Source organism: Pteropus medius, unplaced genomic scaffold (assembly GCF_902729225.1).
Source record: "Pteropus medius unplaced genomic scaffold, Ma_sr-lr_union100, whole genome shotgun sequence".
NCBI classification, from domain to species: domain Eukaryota; kingdom Metazoa; phylum Chordata; class Mammalia; order Chiroptera; family Pteropodidae; genus Pteropus; species Pteropus medius.
Genome location: NW_024349519.1, coordinates 688903 through 708170, shown reverse-complemented (window position 1 = coordinate 708170; position 19268 = coordinate 688903). Strand labels below are relative to the sequence as shown.

The 19268-nt window shown below is 45.2% G+C and overlaps 1 pseudogene; it reads left to right on the top strand.

The window, feature by feature from the left end:
- Positions 1 to 9021: 9021 nt before the first annotated feature.
- On the top strand, positions 9022 to 9140 carry LOC120618664 (uncharacterized; annotated as a pseudogene).
- The last annotated feature ends 10128 nt before the right edge of the window (positions 9141 to 19268 follow it).

Below are 19268 nucleotides of genomic sequence, written 5' to 3'. Positions count from 1 at the left end.
AGATAGCCTTATTATAAATCAACTCCTGGCTTGCCAAGGGCAAGGATTGTGTATCACATGCAAGTGAACGCTCGAACCAAGCTTCATGCCTAACATATAGCAGGTGCTAAGCAAACAGGTGAGTGAATGAACAAATAAGTGAATGAATGAATGAATGAATGAATGAAAGTATGGTGAGTTAAAGTGTTATCCCTTCTGACCACAAGCAGTATGGAACTGCTGGCTTCATCAGTTACCAAATATTGAGACTGGTGTTCTTGCATTTGTCTCCCGAGTTCCTGGATCTTCCCTGTCCCTCAAAATAAAAAGCAAATTGCTTTGAATTATTAGTTGACCCGTTGATATTGCCCCTTTGCACCCCTGGATTCACTGGATTCTCCCATGAATAATTATAAAATTGGCAAAATAGGATTTTCTCTCTACCATTTAATCTAAATTAATATTTATCTTTATCTTTTAATTACGTATGTAATACATGTTTATCATAGAAAAATAATTTTTAAACAGAAAACACAAAGCAAAGAAACTCAAGCTAAGACCCATCAATAACATTTTAGCCTATTTCCACTCATATAAAAATGGGGATTGTGAATAACTTTTTTACAAAATCATTACTTTTGAGAATGCTTTGTTTCACTTTAAGTGTCTTGAACATCTCTTCATGTGACATTCTCTCACAACTGCAGGGACCCTATTGTTTTGTGGTTTCTATTTTCTCTCTACTGTAAATAACGCTCTCCCTACTTGCTGTTTGCTGTGCATACACATCGTGAACGTGCGCTGATTTACAATAAATGAATAGAACACATTTTCAGTATTCAGTGAGATGGTGATCATTCTAGGAGCCTACCTCTTGCCCATATTCTTACATGACCTCCTAACTGAGTCCAGCCAGTCACCCGACAACTCTCACCCCTCCCTTTCCTATCTTCTTTACTGATGGGTCCTTCTGCCCATAACATCCTCCAGGTGAGAGTGACATTGCTTTTTCTTCTTTTGTTTCCAAATTCATTATGATAAGCATGAATTACCTTTTTTTTATGTGAGATATAATTCACGTAACATAACATTCACCATTTTAAACTGTGCAATTCAGTGGGTTTTATTATACTCACAAGATTGTGCCACCATCATCACTACCTAATTCCAGAACATTTTCGTCACCCCAAAAAGAAACTCCATACTCATTAGCAGTCCCTCCCCATTCTCCCTCTCCTTGGCACCCAGCAACCTCTAATCTATTTACTATCTCTATGGACTTGCCTATTCAAGATATTTCATATGAATGGAATCATAAAATATGTGGCCTTTTGTGATGGGCTTATTTAACTGCATAATGTCTTCAAGGTTCATCCATGTTGTAGCATGTGTTAGAATCTCCTTCCTTTCAAAGGCTGAATAATATTTCATTGTATGTATCATAATTCACACTATGTTTATCCATTTGTCTGTTGATGGACACTTGGGTTGTCTCCACCTTTTAGCTACTGTAAATAATGCTGCTATAAATATCAGCATACGATTATCTGTTTGAGTCCCCATTTTCAATTCTTTTGGGTATAGAATGGAAAAAGAGTAGAATTGCAGGATCACATTGATAATTCTATATTTACTTTTTGAAGAACCATCATACTGTCTTCTATAGCATGGTATGGCTACACCATTTTACATTGTCACCAGCAATGTACAAGAGTTCCAATTTCTTCACATGCTTGTCAACACTTGTTATTGCCTGTGTTTTTTATTATAATCAACCCAGTAGGTATAAGTGATATCCTGTTATGGTTTTGATTTGCATTTTCCTAATGACAAATGCTGTCAAACGTATTTTCAAGTGCTTATTGGCCATACGTATGTGTGTGTGTATTTTAGAGAAATATCTGTTCAAATCTTTTGCTCATTTTAAAATTAGATCATCATTTTATTGTTGAGCGGAAATGTTCTTTACATTCTTTGGATACTAGACTCTTATCAGATATATGATTTGCAAATATTTTCTCTTACTCTGTCAGTTATTTTTCATTCTCTTGATGGTGTCCTTTGAAGCACAAATTTTTAAAATTTTGATAACTTCCAACTTTTTTTGGTTGTTTGTGCTTTAGATGTCATATCTAAGAAACTATCACCTAATCCAAGGTCAAAGGGACTCCTATGTTTTCTTCTAAAAGTTTTATAGTTTTACCTCTTACATTTATGTCTTTGGTCATTTTGACTTAATTTTAGTAGAAGGGTCCAAACTCCTTCTTTTGAACAGATATCCAGTTATCCCAGCATCACTTATTGAAAAGATTACTATGTCCTCATTGACTTATCCTGGAATCTTTGCTGCAAATCAGTAACCCATAAATATATGGGTTTATTTCTGGACTGTCAAGTTTATTCTATTGATCTATTATATCTATCCTTATGCCAGTAGCACAGTCTTGATACTTGATACAGAGTGTCCCTGCAGCTTTGTAGTAAGTGTAAATCAGGAAATGTGACTCCTCCAACTTTTTGCTTTTTTTTTTTAAGATTTGTTTTGGCCATTCTGAATGCTTTTATAAAATGCAAAATATATATAACTATGAACAAAATCCTGCATATTCAGCTCATTCCAACCCAAATGCTACCTCCTCCAGGGAATTTTTTCCAGACTCTCCATTCAGGATCTGCCTTCTTCTGGACGTCTTGTTAATACTTCTTTTATACCGTCTTGTATTCTCATGGGGGCGAGCTCTTTGAAGACAGGGATCCTGGCTTATTTACTTGAAAGCATTCCCCACAGCTTCTGCTGGAACCTAGGACTATGGTGGAGCTGAGTATATGCTGAATGAATGAATGAGTGGATTGATAAATGAATGCTATCGAGTCACTCATATAGTTCATATTTTGGTCAGAACCTAGGCAAACATCCTCAACAAAAAGGGCTTAGGAAATGCACTCGTGAAATTCATGGCTCTACCTCTATTGACAAGCGTAGTCATGTGTCGTTTCACCTGTTTCCTTAGTTTATTATTGTCGTTATAATGCTTGTCAATAAGAGAAAACTGTGTGAATTACTGGAGAAATTATGTGTGAATTGCATACTCAGGCATTCCACAGCCAGAGCCCAGCCTCGATCAATACTGTAACACAATGATTGACAGGTCTTATCAAAACACCAGAACTTGCTTAAACTAAAAGATGATTAGCCTTTTAATTAGCACTCCAAACAGAGCTCTTAATTAATCTGCTAATGATTTTCATTGTACAGAGGGATTAACCTTAATCTCAGAGCTCTATGCACATATTTGTCACTTAAGCAATCCAAGAAGAACTGGGGTTTGAGTTCCTGTCCTCAGTTTAGGCATAGAGACAGTACACATACCACTCTTCTGAGTCTGGAGTCAAGTGCAAGGTCATACAGTGGCCCAGCACAGGAGGGCAGAAGTAATTCTGCCTGGCAGGCAGGGAGGTATCAAGCCTTTGAAGCCCACCCATGATGTTCTCAGGTAGAGAGAAAGGCTGGAGGGTTTCGGGCAGGGCAGGCAAGGTGTTTCAAGCAGATGGACTGGCTAGAGCAAAGGCATGCTCCCAGGCACACACTTGCACCAATACACACTCATACTCAGATACATCCTTCTCCCAAGAACTGTCTGAAAGATGATGTCACTATGTTCACATGAGTCAGCCCACAGCTCAAAGTCCCACCAGGCTCTGTGCTAGCTGTTCTTTTCTCAAGAGGACATTTAATGTCTGCCATTCCCTGCCTTCTTTCCCATCCATGCAGCCTCTCTCTTTGTCACCAGCTGGGCATTCTCAGGGTTCTTACTTACTGCAAACTGTGGCACTAATCCCAGGAGGCTGGGCCAGAACTAGGCCAGAGATTATCGGTCCTGATGAAGCTCTTGCCCCTGCTGGGGCCTTTGACTGACCAGCCAAGAGATGGGAGCAGGAAGGGCATCCACAGCACTGTGGACCACTGACCAGAGTGTAGCTTTGTCCAATATTTAAATCATTGCTTAGAAGTAGTCCCAATGTGCTTTCTTCCATCAATCGATGAAAAGTATTTATTGATCATGTACCTTTAAATTTTTTAAATTGACGTATTACAAACATTAAGATGCACGTGTCATTAGTAAACACAACCTGTGACATTCTCACCACGAAACACACCTGTGTAACCAGAACCTAGATCAAGAGACAGAATGTGACCAGCACCCTAGAACTCTTCTCATTCCCCTCCCAGTCACCACCTTCCTCAAGGATAACCACTGTCCTGGCTTGTGACAGGACAGATCAGTTTTATCTGGTTTTGTACTTTATATAAATGGAATCATATAGTACGGACTCTTTTGGCACTTACTCTTCAATAAATAGGTTTGTCAAAGACTCTGAAGAAGGAAAGTGAGAGGGTGTTTGAAAGATTGGCTCTCATGAGGAACAGGGACCCACAAATGTAAAATGGAATATATTGTGTATATGAGAGTCTCTGTGGTCGCTGGTGGGAGGGCAGGTGAACTGGTGGAAAGTGCTCTGGTCTAGGAGTTGTACACTTGCTTTCAAATTTGATATCCATCCACAGTTTGCTGTGCAACCTTGGAAAATCTCTTTGCCTCTCTGGACCTCAGATGCATCCTCTGCAGGATTGGAGTGGTTAATAGTTTCCTACTTTTTCGCCACCAAAGATACCTTCTGTTATCTATCCCTATCCCCACCACTGCTATGGAGGTCATACTTTGAAAAATGTTGCCGAACGAGCAGACTGCATGTAAGTAATGATTAATTTGTTTCCCCATTTCTTGTTAACGGAAGATGTATGGAGCAGACTCAGATCTACAGCAGATAGCGAGCACTGCCACCTCGGTTGATAGAATACCAGGAAAAAGCAGAGGTTCTTTATGGCTGAGTTACTCAGCTGCTGCCTCGTGTCAGGGAAATGTTCAGAGCCTGGAGCACCAGATGAATTATAACGAATAGCTTGAGAAACCCCACCCCAGCCTTCACGCAGCCCGGGCCCAAGAACCACCGCAGCGACAGGCAATTACTAACTTTTCTTCTAGTTCTGATAAGCCAAAGGTCTGAGGTTTGCCCAGCTCTCCCTGGAATTGACTGCAGAATTGTGGAATATGGAGCCCTCCCCTCTTAACCTGACCTTAGTTCCCAACCCTACCCTGTGCCCTTTATGGGAAGGGGGCAGGGGCTTAGAGACGGGGTGGGAACCCCTGCCGGGCCCACTGCTGGACAAGTCCTGGGGGCCCAGGGCTATCTTGTTGCCCCAGAGGACTGTTTGGAAACTGCTGGCGACACTTGAATTCCTGGAGCACTGCTATAATTGCTCTCTGAGACTTCAGGCAGCCCCACCATTCTGGAGAGAACTTCAGTGTTCTCTTCAGGAATGTGACCTGCCTCCTTCTCCATTGCTGGCTGCTCAGAGTTCAGACTCTGGGGCCTCACTTCCTTCTGAGCACCCGCTCGAGCTCTCTACTTTCTAGCACTGTCCTCATTTCTGTCCATGACCCAAAGACGGGATGAAGTCTACCTGAGGAGAGGAATTGTGTTCACCGTTGGGGAGCAGAACCATAATAAGAATAAGTCAGAATCAGTCTAAAGCTGGGGGCAGGGATGGAGGGAACTTGAGAGTGGCGAGGATGAATTTGGTCAAAGAGACCTTCTTGGCAAAGGGAACTCAAGAAGGATCTGGCTCCCTTACATGTGGAATCTAAAGAACAAAATAAGTGAACAAACAAAACAGAAACATTCATAGATACATAAAACAAACTGATGGTTGCTGGATGGGAGGAGGATTGGAGGACTGGGTGAAAAAGGTAAATGAATTAAGAAGTGCAAATTGGGACTTACAAAATAGTCACGGAGATGTGAAGTACAGCATAGGGAATATAGTCGATCATACTGTAATGGCTACATGTAGTGCCAGGTGGGTATTAGATTAACAGAGAGATCACTTCGTAAATTATATAAATGTCTAACCACTATGCTGTATACCTGAAACTAATATAAAATAATATTGAATGCCAACTTTAATTGAAAAATAAAAGTAAATTAAAATAAAATATTTAAAGTACTAGGATGGTGTCTGGCACAGAGAAAGCCCTTATGAAAAAAAGCATGGATGTGGAAAGAGAGTGGGCAGAGCTATATGGAATGAGGTGTTCTGTGGGCAGGGGCGTTGCAGCTGGGACAGTATTCTGGGTAGTATAAGAGTATGCAGAGCACCCAATCCACAGGAAAAAAGTAACCAGAAATCCTCTAGTGTGATGAGTTGGGGAGGGGAGAGGGATGCAATTAGTGGGGGAATGGGGGGCAGTTTGCAATGAGTCTGCTGAGAACTTGGGACTTGATATGAAGACATCTAGAAGCCTTGGTTGGACATTTGGGCATTCCTAGGACAGAGAGCTGGATGGCCAATATAGAACAATCCATCAGTCCAGGAGGTGACCCATTTCCACTGTCATCAAGGCAAGATGGTGGGCCTTTGTACAGTGAGGTGCCAAGGGACCTGAGGGGTAAGGCCTGAGGTGTTACCATGGGGTAAAAAGAAGTGCTTGCCTGCTAGTCCATCAGGGTAGGCTTTTTGAAAGAGAACTAATTTCTGGACCAGCATAACAGATGAGACGGATGATCTGGTTATAGGAAATAATATATGAGCGTGTGCTATGGCTGGTGCAGCTCTAGAAGATAAGGGCGAAGAGTTGTGACCCCTGCCCTCAGGGAGCTGACATTGTAATGGAGAAGGTAGGTCATGGAAAACTCACCCGGTAAAGATATAGAGCATGAGAAAGGTGATCATGGGGGCTGGCAAAGTGTCTAGAGGCAGCCGTGTCTGATTTGCATTTTGACAAACAATTCTCCAAGGGGCGAAGCAGGTACATATGCAGGAGCTCAAAGATCCTATGAGAATCTGATGAAAGTTATGGAAGCTCTTTCAAAAACACACTCTCTCTCTCACACACACACATACACACACACTACATGGAACGTAGAGTGGAAATCCCACTCTAAGGCATGGCAATGATCAAGGACATTGATCTTTGAGACAAGGATAAATCACAAGGACAAGGAACCCAGCGAGGGCCTAGCCTGTCCATGGATGATTGCAAAAGTGTGACTGCCATAGAATGGCCAGGCTGCTGGTGGGGGAAGATGGTAGGCTTCAGCAGGAGCTAGTTCCCTAAAACCATCCCAGACACTTTGTTTTTCTCCCCCAGAACAACGTCCCAGAAAGGTATCGAAAAAAGAACAAGACACTATTCCTCTAAACAAATTAGACCAGCCCAGTTCAACCAACTGGTCCATTTATTCAACACATTTTTAGTGAGCTTCCACACTGGACAGGGCCCTGAGTCAAGTGTTGGAGATCCAAGATCTAGCTCTTGTACTATCCATGGCAGGGAAGACAGGCCAGAGCAGAGACACAACAGCTCTGTGATAAAAAGAAAACAAACAAACAAACAAACAAAAAACCAAAAACAAAACAAAAAAAAACCCAAAACCAAAAAACTCTATAGTACTCTGGGAATGCCCAGGAAGGGCAGTCTTGGGTCATTAGGGAAGGCTTCCTAGAGGAAGAATAGGCCTGGGCCAGAAGCCAGACAGGAGTGGAGAAGGCCTTTCAGGAAGTAGAAGCCTACTGTGTGCACAACCTGGAGGCAAAAGAGAGAACAAGACAGTTCAGGGAAGTCCAAGTAATCTCAAGTGTGACCTGTGTGGTGAGAGAGATCGAGGTGTCGGAGTTCATCTCATGGGCAATGGAGAAGCAGGAGAGGGTTCTGGGGAATAGATGGGCCTGGAGAGAGAGGTTTCTGGGGTCAGGGAGTGAATATTTGGCTGCTCTGGGGATCTCAGCAAGAGATGTCAAAGGCCTTATTGACGGAAGTGTCCATGGCACTGGATTCTTCAGAAATGCAACCCCAGTGTGGCTAGCCCCTCCTTTATCTCCCATGCATCAGGGCCTGAAGAGGGGATTGTCTGGGAAAACCGTGTCCAGCCTTCATCATCCAAGCTGTGAGTCCCTGTGGACATCCAGCTTTTCCCTGTTCTTTGTCCTCTGCTTCCACTTCAGTCCTTCCAGCGTCCTCTGACAGGCTTCCTATTTTCTCAGCATCATCCTTAAACTTCCTCTCCCCCTTCCCGCAGCCCTGGAAGCTCAGCTCTCCTCCTGGGGAATGACAGTCCATGTCCGTTCTGTTCATTAACCTTCTCAATTCCAAAGGCCTTCCTATTTTCATTTGTCTTCCTCCCATAACCACACCCTGGAGCTTGTCTTTCTTAAAATACCTGCTCTTCTCAAAGCTTAAACATTCTGCTCACTGGACACATCCCTCTGTGCTTCTGATTCTGACTCCCTTGTTCTCTCCAGCTTGTCCCGGAGTCTCATTCACCTAGACCGCCAGCTCCCTCCCCCCACCTCTACCCTCTCCCCATACCCCAGGAACTTCTGGCTTTCATGCCCTTCCCTGTCTGCCACCCGCTCCCCAGTTGCCCCTCTGGGCCGATGGAGCTGGCTGCCTTCCTGGTTTCCACCCCCAGGGCTGCTGTGCTGCATAGAAAGCAATAAGCCACCTTATAGATCCTGGCCTCTTCCTTCAACAGACCCTTTCCACCATTCCTGCTGCTTCTCTCTCTGTTCTCCACTGCAGCTCTTTCAAATCCTCTCCAGTGCCCTCAAGCCCCCACCTCTCGCAGTCTCTGGGCAGCTGACTTCCTCCTAGTTCACAAAGAAAGCAGGAGCCCTAAGTCAGGAATTCCAACTTTCTGCCACGTTGCAACATCATCCATACCCCATGTTTCTTCCCTCTGAAACATGGCCCACCTCCTCTTGACTGTGACCAGCCTGGGGTCTGGACCCCAGCTCCTCCCTCCTCCGTGGAAATGGAACATCTTTTGTTCTCCCGCCCCTCTCTTTAACACATTCTTCCCCAGCTCCTCCCATGATTACTGAAACCCCTCCGTCCTCCCCTGCTCCTGGCTTCTGCAATTCCCCAGACCCTGCTCTTACTTATTCCAGAAGCATCTCAACATCAGAACATCAGAACATCAGTCTACGGCCACGCCACCTTGAACGTGCCCAATCACGTCTGATCTCGGAAGCTAAGCAGGGTCGGGCCTGGTTAGTACTTGGACGGGAGAACCCCTAGGAATACCAGGTGCTATAGGCATTTTTTTTTTTTTTAAAGAACATCAGAATTTATCTCATTATTTCTGCCCAACCTGTTCCTCCTCCAGGGCTCCCCACCTCAGTAAAGGGCGGCAGGGCCCAACTATACCCCAGAGTCATTCTGTTCTCCCTCCTCCCTCTATCCCACATCTCTTCACCCACCAAGTCCCCTCAAGGCTTCTTTTCAATATCCTCAGAATCTATCATTATGCTTATCATATGCCAGGCACTCACCCTGCAAGTACTTGGCATGTTATTCTTTTGGAGTAGTCATCCAACAAGCATTCCTTGGAAAGCCCATCCTGTACAGCATTGACTTGACTCACGTTCACAGTTCAATTCCGACTCAGATCATTGTCCCACCTGGCACTTTTCTCTCATCCTAATACCAATAATTGACCTGAACTTCACCTTTATTGTCCAATTCTGTCTTGCCACCTAAGCTCCTAGGAGTTTGGCTGCTACTCCTCATGACCATCTCTGGCTTCTGTTGGCTTCACCCTGACCTGTCAGTGGCAATTATGATGAGGAGCTGCAGTGGCTAGGAAGTCTCCGTGGCGGCAGTGGATATACTGGGGAAACCATCTGAGATGGGGCTGGTGGGGATAGTGACTCTATTAGAATTCCCTTAGGGGAATTAATTATTAATCTATGCACCCAATAAATATTTATTGTGTCAGGCACTAAGCTAGGGCCTAGGGATACATCAGAAAACAAAAAAGACGTGGGTTTCCTTTTCTCAACAGGTGCTTACAATTTAGTGGGGGAGATGTTTGTCATACAAATGTCATGATTATGACCAAGACGAGTGCTCTACCGCAGTGGCACATGGTGCTTGAGTATGTAATAGGGAGATTTGGCCTTTTTGAGGAAGTGATGATTAAGCTGCGATCCAAAGGATGAAGATGTATTAAATAAGAGAAGAGAGGAGAGGCGAACATCCCAGCTAGGAGGACCAGCATGTGCAAAGGCCCTGGGGGAAGCAGAGGCAAAATACAGGACGAGAAGTCCTGTGTGGGTAAGAACCACACAGCACATACTTCTTTAAAATCGTAAAATAACATAACACAAAATCCAACAATTCGACCATCTCAAAGCATGTAACTCAGTGGTGTTTAGTAATTCACAATATTGAGCAGCCACTACCACAATGTAGTCCCAGCACATTTCATCACCCTGTACCCACAGTGGGAGATGCTGTACCCACTGAGCAGCCACTGCCCATTCCCTTCTCCCCGGCCCCTGACAACCACCCATCTACTTTCTGTTTCTATGGATTTGCCTATTCTGGGCATTTTATATAAATGGAATCACACAATTTGTGGCCTTTCGTGACTGGCTTCTTTCACTCAGAATGTTTTCAAGATTCATCCATGTTGTAGCATGTATCAGTACTTCATTCCTTTTTATGGTTGAATCATATTCCATTATATGGACATACTGCATTTTGTTTACGCATTCATCTGTCGATGGACACTTGGGTTGTCTCCATCTATTGTCTATTGTGAATAGTGCTGCTATAAACGTGTGTGTGCAAGTTTTTGTTTGAACACCTGATTTCAACTTTTTCGTGTATTGATATTGAATTGCAGCATAATGAGCTAGGAGTGGAATTGCAGGGTCATGTGGTAACTCTGTGTTTGCCTTTTTGAGGAACAGCACACACTTTTCACTGTACTCATTTGACATTAATAACAAATTCAAGCTGTGGTGTGATAATACAGGGGTAAAGGTGATAACTGAGAGTAAACGCTATCTTCTAAAATTTACAATTTATTTTCATCTCTTTTCATTCAGGTTATTTAAAGTGAAAGAGAACAGGCTGAGAAGGGTCATTTAATAAACTGCCCCACAGACTGAATAAACTGCCCCATACTATCAGCTCCACCAGGCCAGGGATCTTTGTTAATTTTGTTTCCTGGTATATCTAAAAAGCCTGAAACAATGCTTGGCACACAGCTGGTGCTCAATAACTATTTGTTGCATGAATAAATAAATACAATGAACTGTTTCAAGTGCCCTAAAACCCCAAGGAAACAGATATTCAGCAGCTAGAACCAGAGAGAATGGGCTACCATTGCAGCCAGAAGTGGGTGTTTAGATAAGGCGAGGATTCTTCAGAGCCATGGGCCTCAGCCCTTGGAGAAGTCTCTACTCATATTTTTGAACGCTTGCCGTGTGCGGGTCATTTTACATTTGTTCACCTGGAAGCTTAGAGAGCCTCAGTGGCTTTGTATTCCACAGCCAGGCAGCTTTGTATTCCACAGAGTTTGCCCGTAGCCCACTGGACATCCAGGCCTTCCTCCCTTAAAGGGCACAGAAATCCCTCCATCCCAGGGCCTGGGGGTGAAGTCAGTCCCAGTGATTCCCAGGGGCCCTCAGAAGTGCTGTGGAGAATACTTGGTTCTCCCATCCCCCAGCAGAGGCCTGAGGGAGGAGGGGAGGATGGCAGCAGAGCGTGCAAATTGGAGGCTGATATTGAATTGCAGCAAAATGAGCAGAGGATCAAGTGCCCTACCTGGACCCACCCTGGAGAATACCAAAGCCTCAGCTGGCTCTCATGAGAAGGTGGCAGGCCCAGCCCTAGGCGGAATCATGGTCAGATGAGCACCGTCATAAGGTCTGTGGCTGGTCTCACAGGCAAAAAGACACCATTGGTTTGGCTGAGGCCTTCTCTTCCTGGGCCCTTCCCTTTCCTGGCCTGGGCATCTCACATTCACAGAGCTCCTCCTGGGTTCTAGGAACAGAGCTGGGGAGATCAGGGGGAATCAGAGCCAGGCTGGGATGCTGTCCCAGGCCTTGTTTTCAGGGACTATGGAGGGGAAGGGGATAGGAACACACCCAAACACCCAGGATTCTGAGTAAGTCAGGGAGGGTGAAGGGTGTGGGGCTGGGCTGGAATTCAGAAAGATTTGAGTTTGAATTATGGCTTAGTTACTTCTCAGCTGTTGGACCTTGGGCAAACAATTCATTCTACAAACATATTTTTGAGCAACTATTCTACATCAATCTCATGTTAAGTGTTGAGACTACAAAAGTGAATTCAATACTATTTCTATCCTCAGAGCTTAAACAAATCATCCAGGACAGCATGATTTGTGCCGTCATGAAGATGAAGCAGGGTGCTGTGGAGCAGGGGGCAGACAGAAGGTGGTGGCCAGCTTAACGTCCTTGAGCTTCCCTTACCCTAACCCATAAAATGGAGTTATTTTGTACCCACTTCACCACAGAGATGAGATAACTGGTGGAGAGAAAGAGTGTGAGCTTAGCTTGGTGTCTCACACGATGGATGGGCAAGGAAGCATGAGGCTGATGGGGCAGAGGCTTGAGAGAAACAGGAGGAGGTGTGGTGCCAGGGCGGGAGGAAAGTGAGCATGGTGACATGCAGGGAAGAGAGAGACCTTCGCAGAGTCTAAAAAGGGTGCTGCAGGTCGCCCAGTCGCTGGAACCCATGGATGCTGGGGAGCCAGGGCAGTTCAGCTGCAGCTGCTCTGAATGGGAAGTCAAACAGGTTTGGGTGACCTTTGCAAGCCAGGTGGTGGGGCTCTGCCCACAACCTTCCAGTTTGTTACCACCCCTTCTCTGGTAACAATCCCGGCTTGGCCTGGCTCTGGTGTTCCCAGCTCCTCTTTCTCCCAGTAGGGCATAGACGCCAGCTCTCCTGAGCCAGCCGGCAAATACTTTCCTCTGCCCTTCAGCCTGCATCCAGGGTGAGTGGAAGCCCGGGGAGCCACGGGGCCACCAAGGTACCCTCAGCTCTTTGGGGCCTACAGCCTGGCCAGCTTCCCCTAGATGTGATGGACAGCTCAGTTAAGGGAGAAGAAGTATGCCCTCCAGCAGCCTCCTCCTCCCAGCTGGTTTCCTCTCCTGCTAGCACCCACAATGGCTCCCGGGTGCCCTCCTGTAAATAGGCTTTTTAAATCTGCAGCCTGCGCTTCTCCATTCTGCAGTTATATGGGACCCCATTAGTCAGTTTGTCCAACCCTCCCCCTTGTGCACAAATTCCTGCCACAGCTTCCTTGATGCTTGCACAGCCTTTTTCGGATTCCTTCAAGCCACTGGAACTCATCACTTCACAATGCAGGGTTATTAGAAAGGTCCCCCTGCCCCCGGCCCCTTACTCACACCTAATCCTTTCCAAATGAAGACAAACTTGTTCCTGACCCCTGCTCACCCCACCAATGCATAAATGCACAGTCCCCGTCTCTGCCCAAGCTCTGAGAATCAACTTCTCTCTTGAATTAGGTCTCTGAGGAATGCCATGGGGCTGCAACATAGAAGACGCAGAGCAGGGTACAGGTAGGCTTGTGGGGACAGGAGCTGGTGGTTTTACTCATTTACTCATTTGACAAACATTTACTGAGAACGTATAATGTGCCAGGCCCCGTGCTAGGCTCAGGGAGGGCAATGGTGAGCAAACCCAGATATAGTCCCTGCTCTCTGGGAGTTCACAGTTCAGAGGAGGAGCAAGGCACTGAAGAGATCATTACCAGCCTCCGAGTGTTACAAAAAGGCAAGATACACCACTGGTGATGTTCCAGAGAGGTGTGATATTGAGGCTACAGGAAGCCCTCCCCAAAGAGTGAAGAGAAGCTATGGCAGGAGTTTGTGCAAAAAGTGATTTTTAAGCCAGAATTGAAAGTGGTATTTTTCAGACTGTGAGTGCAATCCATTAGTGGGTCATGAAATCAATTTAGTAGTTGTAACCTGAATTTCTTTTTTAGTGAAACAGAGTAGAGGAATTTAAAATATCACATTTAGTAAAAACTTTTGCGAAATGTTAGTCTTAGTTATATCGCTATCTCTATCTTTCTATCCAGGTAATGTTTATGGATTCGAATATTAAATGTATTTCTTCCTGCGAGACTCAGTCAAAAAAGTTTGAAAGTCACTGGCCTGGAGTTTGAGGACGAGTTAGCCATGAGAAAATGGTGCTGAGGGAACAACACATATCAGAACCCAAAGGTGAAGGGGTTGGAAGGAGGACACACCAAGCTCAAGGCCAGCCGTGCTCTGTGTACAGTGGGGAGCTAAAGAATAGGTGAGTTTCCATCTTCTTCACCCTTGGGCCCCACCCCATGGGCAGGAGAGAGACTGCAGGAAGCTGTCTTTGTGTCTCCTCAAGATCCTGGGCCTTCAACCTTCCCTGCTTTCACCTGGGCCTCATGTCAGGACTGCCTGGCCTTTGAGCTGGGTTTAGAGAATGAAGTCAGCCTGTCACTGAGGGGAAAACCTGAATTTCTGGATCAGACAGACCTGTTTACGTAGCTGTAGCTTGTCTCTGCTATTTACCGGCCTTGTGGTCTTGGGAAACTTTTATAACCTTTCTGTGCCTCAGTTTCCTGCTGTGTAAAATGGGTCTAAGATGATTCGTCTCTGAAGGTCCTTGTGAAGATTCAGTTTGAAACCCAAATGTCCCTGGCTCTCAGTCCTCTGGGTTTCCCCTTTGCTTTCACATAGAATAGAATTGCATATAAAAATACAGGGCACACGGTTAAATTTCAATTTCAAATAGAGGAGCACAGCAAATAATTTTTCAGTATAAGTATGTCCCATATATTGCTTGGAATTACTTCAAATTTACCTGGGCATCCTGTATTTTATCTGGCAACCCTACATGGAAATCCAATGGCTTATCAATAAGTATTTGCACTCTGTCCCAGAACTTCATGGATCCTGTACCCTACCATAGTTCTCGGGCTTCCTGAGGTGCCTGAACCCCAGCCTCTCACTTCTCCTGCCAGCTGCTGCCTGGGTTTTCTCTCTTCATTCTGTCTCACTTCACCTGACTGTGGATCTGTCCCTTCTCTTTCATTCCTCAATGTTCCAGCCTCACAGGCTGTGGTGTGTGACCCACTTTTACCGACCTTGTTGGTAGAATGGAAGGCATTTGCAGCTCAGCTCAGAGCAGGCAACATTCCGCACATCAGCTGTCAGACAGCTCGGGTCCTGAATTCTGTCACTGTCCTCCCACGTTGGGCATCCTCACTGGCCCAGCTCCCCACGGACAACCTCCTCCTCTCTCTGCTTTTCCAGGGGCTCAGCCCTCTCGTTCAAGCCACCAGCCAAGTCACTCGAATCCCTGTTTCTTTATTATTCAGAGTGCTTTAGCATTCTTTCTCACTTCTTTCTCATCTTGATTATTTGGGGGGGGGGGCAGGGGGGGGGAGGCAGGGGCAGTGAGGTAGGAATTTACTTTCACAATCAAAAAAGTCCTCTCAAAGACAGATTCCTGGGGTTCTAATTCTGCCTCTCCACTTACTAGCTAGAAAGTTACTTCACCTCTCTCTGCCTCATTTTCCTCTTCTCTAAAAACTGGGCTGGTAACATTTAGCTCACAGGATTGCTGCGAAAATTAAGAGGGTTAATACGTGTAAGAACGTCTGGAGCAGTGCATGACAGAGTGAGCACTAAATATGTGTTTAATATTATAACTGCTATATTTCATCAGTCCTAAAGTGTACCCTTTTTTTTCTCATCTCAGCATCTTTTACAATTGTGCTGTCTTACAGCAGCTGGGAGAGGCTGTCACTACCTGTGCGTACTTAAACTTGGTCGGGTGAGTTCCAACATGCCTTCTCATTTCCACGACTGTGTTGTTTAATTGCTGTTTAAATGTCTTCAAAAGGTTACGTTGTGGTTTATCAGTTAAACACAGAGTTATTGTGTAAACACAAAGGCGAGGAAATAGAGGAGCACAGCAAGAATTTGAGATTAGTGAAGCAAATAGTTATCACTAAAGAACAATTCCATATTTTCCTGCAAAACAACAGCCAAGTGTTTTATGAAACCTAAGAAAGGAAGAGCCCCATAAGCAGATAAAACTGTGGTATGTTTTATTACTTAGAAAATGGCAACATGATTGCTAGTCACACATGAAGCAAGAAAACACCTGCGATAAAGTTTACAGAATGATCATCCGAGGCTTGGAAAGAAATTCTGGAAACAGTGGACAATCTTGCAAGAAATGGTGCATCACTACACTTCTGATGGCACGGAGGGTGATACTGTGTAAGAAAACATTGGGGACTCTGAATCAGAAAGGAATTTTGGAAAGTTGGACTCTGAACATGAAGAAATCTTAGGACTACTGTTGACTGTTGAACAATGTGGGGTTAGGGGTGTCAACCCCCTGTATAGTCGAAAATCCACGTGTAACTTTGACTCCCCAAAAACTTAACTTCTACTAGCCTACTGTTAACCTGAAGCCTCACCAAAAACGGAAAGTCAATTAACACATATTTTTTATGTTTTATATAGTATATACTGTACTCTTACAATAAAGTAACTGAAGAAAAAGAAAATGATATTAAGAAAAATCATAAAGAAGAGAAAATACATTTACAGTATTGATTTTTTAAAAATTTATGCGTAAGTGGACTCGCACAGTTCAAACTCATGCTGTTCAAGGGTCAACTATATTTTAGCCAATTGATTTTGCCTATAATTTCCTTTTTTATGCATTCACAAGGGTGATTTTGACTTAAAGACCGATATCTAAATAAATCTAAAACACTTCTTTCAATAAGTATAAAATAAAAATTGTTAAGAAAACATTTTCAGGTCATTTTCCTTTCCTTATTTTTTAAAAATTATTTTTAATTGTGGTAAAGTACACATAACACAAAGCTTACCATCTTAACCATTTGTAAGTGTACGGTTCCGTGGTATTAAGTATATTCACATTGTTGTGCAACCATCACTGCCACCCATCTCTAAAGAAAGTATTTTCGTCATTCTCTAATTAGTAGTGCATCATACAATTAATGACAACTTGGACTTCATAAAGATACCACATAGTGGTCGCTGGAGACAAAACGCAGCCCTCCCCTGGGGAGCTCCACTGCCTGCCAGAAAGCAGAGCTTGAACCCTGAGGCTCCGACAGGAACACTTTCTTCCTTTCTTGGCTCAAAGGCTAAGACTAGGGCCCCAGTCATGGTCGGAGCCCTCGCCTCCTCCCAGATGGGAGAAAGCGGCTAAATTGCAACCTCTCCCTCTGAATCTTTTCCTAGAGCATTGGGAACGCCTGAGGTTGGGGAGGGATGGCTGCAGGCAGAGAACTAACGTTTCAGGTAAGAGCTGTGCCCTGGAAAAGGAGAGGGGGCAGGCAGGTCCAGGGGGAGCTTTGCCTGAAGCAATCGGAAACCTACTGGGTACTGGACTCAGAGTGGGCAGGTGGGTGTAGGAAATGTGGAGTTCATGTCCGCCCCAGTCCTCAGTCCATCTGGATTTATCTCAGCCTCTGGTGGAAGGCTGGGGTGGAGAAGGAAGTTATCTTTATTCAGAAGAAGCTGAGCGTCTACCTGTGTATCAGGCACTGTTCTAGGCACTGGAAATGCATCAGAGAACAAACTGCATAAGAATCTCTGCTTTTTTGGAGATTCCATTCTGTTTGGGTCTCTTCTTTCTTCCCCTCCTCCTTCTCTTCTTCCTCCTCCTCACTAGCAGATTCACAACTCCCAATATATACCTGGATGATATGCATTCTCAATTGCAACACACTTGCCTATTCATTATTTTGCTCCATCCTCAAAACAACTTTGTGGGGTGGGCATCATTACTCCCATTGTCTGGATGGGGAAACTGAGGCTCAGAGTGTGACTTGGCAGTGTAGGGTGTGGTGGAAAGCTCCAGATCAGGTTCTAGTCCCAGCTCAGCTACTAACTTTTGGAACCACCTTGGATGAGTCACTTGCCATCCCTGGGCCTCGATGTCCCCGCACCCCCATGATACAATAGAAGGAGCTCCACTCTACAGTCTCCAATCTCTCCCAGATTTCCATTCTTGGGATTGTGACTTGCCTGGGGACCTGCTGGCCAGAAGGTAGAGCAAGGTCCAGAAGCCAGTCCTCCTGACCACGCTCTGAGCCAGAGCCTACTTTTTCATCCCCAGGAGACGGAGTAAGGCTGGAGGGATTAAGGAAGAGCAGGGCATGAGGCCTGGGGGACAATCAGACCTAAATACCTCCGAGAACCCAGGCCAGAGCAACGCTGATGGCAGGAGCTGGTGTTGCCCATTGCTGGGCTGAGAGAGCATCAAGGCTGGAGAGTCATCAAACATTGCAGCCTCCCTGAGCCTGCACAGCTCGCTGCCCTAAAGAAATGATCTTCCCCAGAGACCTGTGTGGCTTTGAGCTCCAGGGGTTGCCTAGAGCCTGTCACAGATCCTGGAACCTTAACATGTGGGCTTGAGGAGACCTGTTCTCCTCCTCAGAGTATAAATAATCCTATTAATAATAGCTAATATTAATTGATGGCTTACTATAAGCCAGGCGCTGCTCGGAGCACCTTATTTACATTATTTCATTTAATCCAAATCCCAATCCAATAATGTAAGTTTATTTCCCCCTTTTTACAGAGACAGACAAGAAAGGGCTCACAAAGATGGATGAGCATGATGCTGTAATGAAAGCCTACACCTTCTTCGGTTGACCCCCTGAGGTTGGCTCCACCAGCCAGAGCCAGAGACCCAAAGCCATGGAAACCACCCCCTGCCTTCAAGCTATGAGAGCTGCTATTTGGCTGGGGTTCCGGGGAGGAGGTTATATTTAATGACTTACGGGTGATTGATTGCAAGAAAGCAACCATGGAAGGGACACGCAACCTTTCTGCTTTGGAAGGTTCATGTCACAAGCCAACCAGTTGTTTTCCATCCCATTCAAGCAGGAATAATTGGAGTTCAGACATCAGGAAGGACTTCCCAATCACTGGAAGAGGTAGTGTTGACATCCACTCTCATGGTCGGTTTTGGGTGAAGTGTTGCCCCTGTTCTGGCCAACAGTTTGAGTCAGAGAGGAGGGGTTTGGCACAATCTCCTACAGAATCCCCATTCACAGAGTCCGTGGGGGCAGGGGGCCGCCCTGGGGCAGCAACCTTGGGGTAACCGAGGGAACAAACACGGAAACACAGGACGTCAGTCCTTATCTGTAGCTTATTAATGGGGAACATTAGTCAGCTGTGAAGTCCAAGATAGAGTGATAGGCATGCAGTGGGCAGGGGTGGGGAGTGGAGGTAGGGGGCAGCCGTAGAGGAGAGGAGGATTGGCCCAAACTCCACTTCCACCCCACGTGTCCAAATCCAGGATGAAAGGACCCTATAAATGCCCATGGCTCAGCCTCCACGGTGACCC